Genomic DNA, 8,667 nt, shown 5'->3' on the forward strand with positions numbered 1-8,667 from the left:
TAGGGAAAGTGCTTCATTTGAACTACTTAGATATAATTTGCTGTTATTATCAAAAAATATCCAGTGTGCTTAATTTGCATTTAGTGATGAAAAAAGCTTAAACAAAAATATCTACAAGTGATATTCTTCTTCATTTTAACATTTGACTCTTCCACCTTCATGCCTTTAGTGAGTGGAGCTTGCTGTGGAATGGCTTGGTGATTCACAGATAGCTCTAGCAACTGAGCCTATTCATCCAGCTCCAGATCACTATGTGGTTTTCTCCAGCTCAGTTCAGGAGGAGTGTGCAGATTAAACCAGTCAATCAGATCCATATGTTTTACCACACTGGTTGCCTTCAGCAGTTTTGTTGGCTATTTGGTCAGTGTTCAGCTCCATGGGTGCTGAAAACTGGAGCCTGCTGGTGAAAGCTTTTCTGATAAAATGTGTTTGTGCTTTTCCAAGACATTTGGTTGAAAACTATCTGAAGACCCTTCTTTGCTACTCTGATTTATTAATTCCCAGTAACTCTCCCAAAGTGTATCACCACTTTATGGATCTGCAGCTGAGCTCTCTGCTTTCAGTTCCACTAGAGGAATGTTTGCAAAAAGAGTTGGAGTAACTCAGCACAACTTGCAAAGCCAAGTCCAGGAATGACCCTGGTAGGGTTCTTTAACTGGCTTCTGCTCCATGCTGCTGCCTGTGAATTATTCACCAGCTTACACTTATGAATAAAATACATGCCTCGGGAAATCCAGCTGCTCTGTGCTGTTATGCTGTCTTCTCTTCTCTTCTTCTCCTCTCCTCCCCAAAAATTAAGTCTACATTCATGTTTTCTGCATTTCCATGCTAGGACAAGTTTTGTGATTTAGTCATAAGAGTCCAGGGAACATCTGCTATGCTCAAGCCCATTTGAAATACAGCCATGCTTATTCAGCTTTTCACTGACAACTATGATTTTCTAAGTAAGGATTTTCTGCACTTGCTTTCTGCGTGTTACAGAGCACACTTGACATAAGCTGCCTGTGCCCCTCCACCATAATTGTGGGTGCTGCTGCTGGACAGGTGAACTTTTTGCTTTTTTGTCTTTCAATGTGTTGTCAACTTCCATTCTCAGTACACAGTGCATTTTGGAAATTTTTTGGTAATCTGTTAAAATACTATTCATTCTCTTAAAATGTTGCATGAAAAATGATGTTCACTGAAAAAACCACTACCACCATCACCCAAACCCATAACCTCCCCAAATGAAATTCAGATAAAAGGTACAATTCCATACCTGCAGCTGTCCCTGCCTTAATTTAGATATGTCTCATCTATCACTGAATCTTTACTGATTGACTAAAATCTTTTCAGCTACTTGTTTGTCATAAAGGATTAGAATTAGATCACAAAACTATTTTTCCCCATTTAAAGGATTTGATTTTTATAGATGGGGAAAAACAATGCATTAACTTCTATTCCCAGTTTGAATTAGGTTTTAGACTTTTCATGCATCTTTTACAGTAAGGAGCTCATAAGGAATGGAATAATGGTGAAGAAGCACCACCTCATTTACAAAGGGGACCAATATCATTGCAATGTACCCTTCACGTTTTGTCTCACAGTAGAGCACAGTGCAATGGCAGGTTTTCTTGTGGAAAAGAGAAACTTGAATGATCAGCAATGTATTTTTGTTTTTCTTAAAGTGGTTTCCTCTTCTTAGTATCCATAAAGAGCTTTTTCAATCAAATATTATTGACAGCAAAAACATTATCTAGTGTATAGACAGATGGCAGGATGATAATTGTTTCGAGAGACAGATGGTAGTTTCTTGTACCCATTTTCGAGTTTCTGTGTTTTTGAAGCTCAGCAGTTGCATTGTGCAGCATTTGTGGTGTCATAAAATACCAGCCACTTTAAATAACTCTGAACCAGGCTTTCGAGTGATTTGTTTAAAAGGAGCCAGCCCTATTTAAAACATGATCAGCTGAGGATGCCTAGATATTTGACAAAGCAGATTGTAATTTAGAGAAGTTGTGCCTGGCTTGATGCTTATATTCTCAGCAAATGCAGAACCCTTCTGCCTCCTTTCTGTCAGAAATAAGAAGTCTGAAATTGTAAAGAGGAATATTTGTATTTTTTTTTTAAAAAAAGAATTCTAACTTGGTACTAAGGAGAGGGCACCATAAGAATAAAAATAATGTATGAGTTGGAGTGAGCTGCCTGAGATATTTGTAGGACATGCCTGGAATTCCAACTTAGTTTCTCCCACAGAAACTGTAAAAGTGATTAGATCCACAACATGAAGAATCTTATACATAAATAGCTTACAGTGAAAAAACAAATATTTATTTGCCCCATGAATCTGAGGATTACATGAAACACCTTTATTCTTCTCTACAAAGACTAAGATCTTTTCAGGAATAATTTTGTGAAACACATGGGGATGATTCAGGCTGAATCCTTCATGGTTTAATAAGTCTTTTTTCTCCATCTCATTCTTTTAACACGTGTAAAGGGAAAGGAGAGATACCTGTTCAACAGGTTTGCTTTCCAAAGTTAGGTTGATGGGGTCAGCTGTCAGTATGACTTATGAAGGCCTCATCTCAAGGGGGATCAAGGGTCCACACCATCAGATTCTGGCTTCTGGTGGGCTTTTAGCCTCCACATAGTTCTACTTTATATATTACATTGAAATATTTGCAGGCCTTCATCTGAAGGTGTATTTCATAGATTCTTGTCTTTGCTCTGATACTTACTGTTCATATAAATATCATTTATTGTATACAAAAGAAGTCTATAAAGTTATCAATACATTAAATTTTAACATGGCAGTAACCACAGGTGAGGTGCCTGCATTCCCAGTAACAATCCTGTGGCTTCAGGGGTGATGCTCTGCTTGGGCGGGGAAAAATAATTAAGCACCTACACATTCAGTAGTCAGCCTTCAGGATGCTATGCCATGAGAAACTGTACAGTCCAAGACAGTAATTTAAAATGTGAAAGCAGGTAAAATCATAGTCTCAGTGTTTTTTAAAAAAACCCTTTGTATACTTTTTCTTTGTCATTTAGACACTTGTTAAATGATTTTCAGCTCTAGAACCATAGAATAGTCACGGTTGGAAGGGACTCAGAAGGATCGTCGAGTCTAATTCTTAAATGAATGGCACATACAGGGATCAAACTTAAAACTTTCCTCTAACCAGCTGACCTAATTTTATATAGGATGTGTGCAGGAAAATACAGATTTTAAATCTGTATTTTCATTTAGAGAAATGCATGAAAACTGAACTTTCAGCCAGTGGACACAGACCTGCCCAGTACTAAATGGTGTCCAATCTGGAAAGTGAAAAGTGGGCTGTGTGAGCAACACTAGGCAAACCAGACAGGCCTATTTATTTATTTTAATCTTGTTTAGTCACAAAGCAGTACTTGTGAGAAATCTGGAATATCAGAATTATTTGAAAGAGATGTTTTGCAAATAACTCTGAATAAGGAGTGCATGTGAAAACTGCCAGGAGTTGTTGGACAGTTCACAAACAGGAGGAGGCTACACTCATTAAGTAAATGATTCACTACATATTAGCTCAGTCTTCCTTCTGAGCTTTAAGGCCTGTTGGAGCTGAGAACCAGTTTTGTTGTTTTTTATTAAACATTTTTTCTTGTTTTCCATACTGTAATCATGTTGTTTGAGTCATTAGTGTGGAGGCAATAACAGACTTACTGTAAAGTTAAAGCTCTTAAGGAGCATCATTGTCTGCATGAACACACATGAAACACCCTGCAACTGCTAAGAGGCTGAATTGTGTGGAATTTTCCCTTTTAAAATTGTACTTTTCAGATCAACATGAGTCTTGCCCACCTGGGTGTTTGTACGCATGAACAAACCAACTGAAGCTGTGGGGAGCTCATTTAATTTAATTTAATTTTAATTTTTTAAGGAGGATCATTGATATCACTTTCTCATCAGTTTCTGTGAGGGTCAGGCTTCTCCTTCCTCAACTGCAGTGGGCAGAGTGGTGCCACTGCTGGGCACTGTCTCCAAGGGCTGCTTTGCAGTCACCAGGCTGAGTCTGTCGGCTGTGCACTGATGAGCCTGGCAAATTCAATCTGAGCCTGCTTGGGCTGTCATGCAGCTGAGGCTCTCCAGTGGTCTTGTCCTTCATTTCCACTGCTCCAGTTAGCTTAATGCTTTTCCTTAACTGCTTCTGAATTCTTCCATGATAGCAGATATATAGCCAGTGTCATCTGACAGACTTTTAGGCATCTTTGTTGTAAACATGTAAGTATTCATTTAATGCTTGGATTGCTTTACCATCCTTTGTGGCTGTATTTCTCATTCCTTTCTGAAATGATCTTTCTTCATCCTTGGCTGAGTCCACTTCTATACTTGGAGAAAAATCTTCTCGCTATCTAACACTGCCAGCTATACTTCCAAATTTATTTCAGATTCTTCTCTGACTCCTGTATCTTTTTTGTAAAGTTTTTCTTCTTGCTCCCTGTTGCCTCGATTAATACTTTTGGTATGGCATGTTTATTTTCAACTTGGTTGGTCTTCATAAAGTCTTTGTAAAGACTTGCAGCTCCTCATAAAAGCTTATAAAGATTTCTTGAAAAATTATAAATGGCTGCTTAGGTTGGTCATTCCCTGGCCCAGGGAGGAGATCTGAGCTAAAGAAATCTCAGCTTCCTCATTGTTTCTCCCCTGAATGGCAACACAGCCAGCAACAAAACCAGAATTTCTTTGTCAGTTGGCATTTATTTCTGTGCAGCAAAAAAGATCCAGTTAATCCACAGCAGCTGTAGAGCAGCAGAGTTGTGGATGAGTTGTTGTGGTGACTCTGAATCTTCACAAGTTGATGTCTTGAGTCAAAATGATGTAGTGATAAGGTTCTAAAACCCCTATGAACAGGAAAGCCTGGTCCTTAGAACTCAGTGGTGAAACCTACCCTTTGCAGAGACTGGAAAAGGTGTGATTATTTCCCTATTTAGTGGAATGGTATGATTTATCAGGCAATTCAAAAATCTGTTGTGCACATATAAAACTCCTATTTCTAAGTAAAAAAAAAATTCTCTTGCCTTAAAAAATTTCCCAAATCATATCCCTCTGCCTCAGCCTACACACAGTGGTGATTTCTGTTGGCTTTCAAATGTTATGAAAATGCACTTCAAAAATAAGGACAGTTAAGTGTCAGATTATCAGAGAATATTTGCTTCTTCACAATCCTTTGACTTCCCCTCTCTCTCCCCTTCCCATTAATCTATACTACTGTGGAACAAGTGTTTGCATTAATTGTACCAACTTTTGAATTAGCAATAGATGAATCTCTGGTGGCTTAAATTTTTCTAAAGTAAACAACCAATGAATCACACATTCCTCTAGGGTTTTTTGAAAGTAAACAACAACTTTTTTCCCAGTGTGAAATAGGACATTTCTGTTTTAAAGATAGGCTTTCTGCTTCAGGCTGGAGATAGACTTTCCTAATGACAAAAACCATTTTTTTTTTTAATTCTAAAATGGTATATTTCTAAGTTTGAAGAAATTGTGCTTTAATGACTTGGAGAAGGGCTCCCCTTTCTGCTTGTACTTTGCTTTACTTTAGATCCGCTTGATTTTCAATCAGGCCAACTGTAGCAAAGGAAAATTGTCACGGTCTCCTCAGCATGTCCACTGTTGTGCTGTCTTTGTGCTGCTGTAATATGATGGTACAAATGATTAATCTTTCTTTCTAGCAGGGCACCTCAAAAAATAAAGCAAATTTTGGAGTATAGAACAGATAACTTCAAAAGATTTTCTAGGCCTTGTGTGAACTGAATGTTCTCAGTGTGCCAGGTTGTGAGGTTTTCTTTTCCTAGCACTGCATTAGTCACATCATTTGGCAGCAGAATACTTATTAAACAGACTATTTTCATCAATTATCTCTCTGTTTTTCACATGTGTCATAAAACTTAGTAGTTTTCTGCTGCATGTTGCAATGAAACGAATTCAGGTGAACAGAAAATATCCCTCTTTTGTTCCAATGAAAGATGTGGACTGAGGCTTGTGCTGAAAGCCACAGCAGTAAAAAACTGTCACTTGCTTTGCTTCTGTCCATACAATTTTATTCTTTCCAGTTCAAGTTAGAGTGAAGATGTACTCTGTTTGTGACAGGCTTTCTTTGAAAAATTATTTTAATGAAGAAAAAGAATTGTTTTAGCATTAATGTCAAGGTGCTAGATGGAACAAATGGCACATTCAAATTAAGTGCACTTCTGCAACTATATTTTTCTTATTCACATGTATTTATTAATGAAAACAAAATTAAGCATTCTGAACAAAGTGTAATGCTGCTCTTGCCCAGAAGAGCTCAGGTTCCTCAGAGAGGACGTGTGTGAGCGAAGCTCTCTTTAAAGGCAGAGATTCTTTTGTAAAGCAATAAATTACTCAAAGCCCTTATTTTTTAAATTTTATGCTTGACTAACCAACGGACATTTTTAAAGCTTTTACAAAACTGATTTTTTAGGGATTGTGACATTCAAGCCACTTGTGCTTTGCTGCTTCTTAGCCATTATGTAATTATGCTCAACACAGGTCATACAAGCAGGTAGGAAAGCGTTAGCTGAGGAGGTGAACTGCATTGACACAGACTGGAGAGCTGACATTTGGGCTGATGTCAAATATTAAACCAGTAGGATAGGCAGGGGTGAAATGGTTTATTAAGCACAGTCTTGGCACAGAAGAATTCAATCAGCAAGTAGTTTAAATTTTTCTGGTAAACAGAAGTTATATGTAACCAAAAATGACTTTTCATAAACTGAACATTTCATTGACTTAAAGCCTAAATTAAATTGTACGTGAAAGTTTGTAGGAAAAATTAACAAAATTACAACAATGAAAAAATAAATTTATGGACGAGAAAGGAAGCAGCTACACAAAAGCCTGAGCTGTACATATGACAGCTAACACTCTAGAGACTAACCAGGTGTCAGCTATAGAGGAGGTGGATGGAACAGGAGTCACTCAGAAGAGCATAATCTGTGCTGACCACAGAAGATTGTAAAAGAAGATGCTGAAGGTAGAGCCACTGTGGGACAATGCACCACAGCCCAGAGCCTAGAGTCTAAGTAGTGTGGACTCAAGGAGGAGCTCCAGGACTTGTCCCCACACTCAGCTGCTTCCCAGGAGGCTGCCAGTGGACAGGCCAAACCAGCTTGAGACAAGAGAGATTAGAGTGAGTCTAGAAACCCAAGGCGAAAGAGAGTAGATGCTGTTGGCAGAGTCAGGGAAAGGATTTTCTGCATCAGCTACATGCCACTGGGTGCCTGTTTCAGTGGATCCGTGCAGCAGAGTCTTCCCCAGCTGGAGGTATCTGATAAACCCTTATTTCAGCACAATTTCCTCTGCAAATAGTCAGGATTGAGTGGGCAAGGGTCCATTCGTTCTCCTTCCTCTGTAGCTGATTCAATGAGCCATGATTTTTGAGTTTTTCTTTCTTTAGAGCTGGGTGAAATTCCAGGAGGCTGAGATAAAACAATACAGTATGAGCAGGTACAGCTTTGGTGTCATTTGTTCTCACATTTCTGGATGCTTTCCTTTGCTCTGCAGCAACAGGAATGTGACATAAAGATATCTGAGTTAGCTTAGCTGCTGGTAAATGGTTTAATTTCAGTACTGTTAGGTTGGCACAGTCACTTCTAGTCAAAGTGTTGGCTGTTCATGTTGATGCTAATCCTCTGCTGCTGGTGTGCAGTAAGGAACAGTCCCACTTCGAAGTGGTGAGGTGCCAGGGCTCATTTGTTCGTTCCTGCAGACCTTTTCTGCTCTTGGTCAAGACATAAAGACATTCTTTGCTCTCTACAAGAAAAAACAAAGACTTTTGGAGACTGATGTTTTGGAAATCATTAAGAGAGAACTCCTGGGGGGGCTGAGATCTCAAGCCTTGTTGAATGACACTGAAACTATGAGTATGTTTGTTCTGGTGGGTACTCTCTTTAGATACCTCTGATAGTATCCAGTGAGTGGTGTGGCCTCATTGGTGCAGTGAGCTCTGAGTGTGAGCTGGGTGTGGAGCTGCTGGGCTGGGAAAGCAGCCCCTGCTGCCCAAGTGTGAAGTGTGAACAGAGTCTGAGGCTGGGGTATTTCTCCTGAGAAGTTTATGCTCTTCTCACCAGACCAGAGTTTCACAAGGGCCAGCAGCATCTCTGCTGCCTCTGCCCAGTCTGAAAAGCCATGATGTTTGTTGTGTGTCTTCAGTGCTTGCTCAGGCTGATCTGGCTCATTTAATAGGTGTTTTATTCCTGCCAGCTTTTCCTGGCTAGGCATGGCAAGTGACAGTGAGCCATGGAACATTTTTTTTTTCCCCAAGAAGGATATTTCCTTTACAGTGATTAATCAGTTCTCTGCCTCTTGTTTTACCTTGGGATATAACATCAAGTGTCTCATCTCGTGTTTAAGAGGAGGCAAAGTCCTTACATAAACAATACCATGTTCTCTTACTTGAGTGTATAATCATTAAATGAAATACAGCTAAGCTCTGGGATACCATGGGCAACAGAAAGTTAATCATTATTTCCTCATGCTTTGTGTATCTGTATCTTCTGGTACTCATTAAAAAAGGACATCAGTTCCCCAGTAAGTACCACACCAGATGCTACTTATTCTGAATGAGAACTGAAGGAACCATCATGAAGGGAAAATTCACATCATTGAAATGTGCAGAAAAACCA

General features: G+C 39.1%; 1 protein-coding gene across 1 annotated transcript in view; it reads left to right on the top strand.

Moving 5' to 3' along the window:
- The first annotated feature begins 4,131 nt into the window (after nucleotides 1-4,131).
- The window catches only part of GRIA3 (glutamate ionotropic receptor AMPA type subunit 3), a 348,477-nt gene continuing 343,941 nt past the window's right edge, over nucleotides 4,132-8,667 (top strand). Inside the window, exon 1 of the mRNA XM_031056066.1 lies at nucleotides 4,132-4,243. The gene's annotated coding sequence lies outside the window, so the exon portion shown is untranslated. The remainder of the gene's footprint in view (nucleotides 4,244-8,667) is intronic.

Source organism: Geospiza fortis, unplaced genomic scaffold (genome assembly GCF_000277835.1).
Source record: "Geospiza fortis unplaced genomic scaffold, GeoFor_1.0 scaffold157, whole genome shotgun sequence".
Lineage (NCBI taxonomy): Eukaryota > Metazoa > Chordata > Aves > Passeriformes > Thraupidae > Geospiza > Geospiza fortis.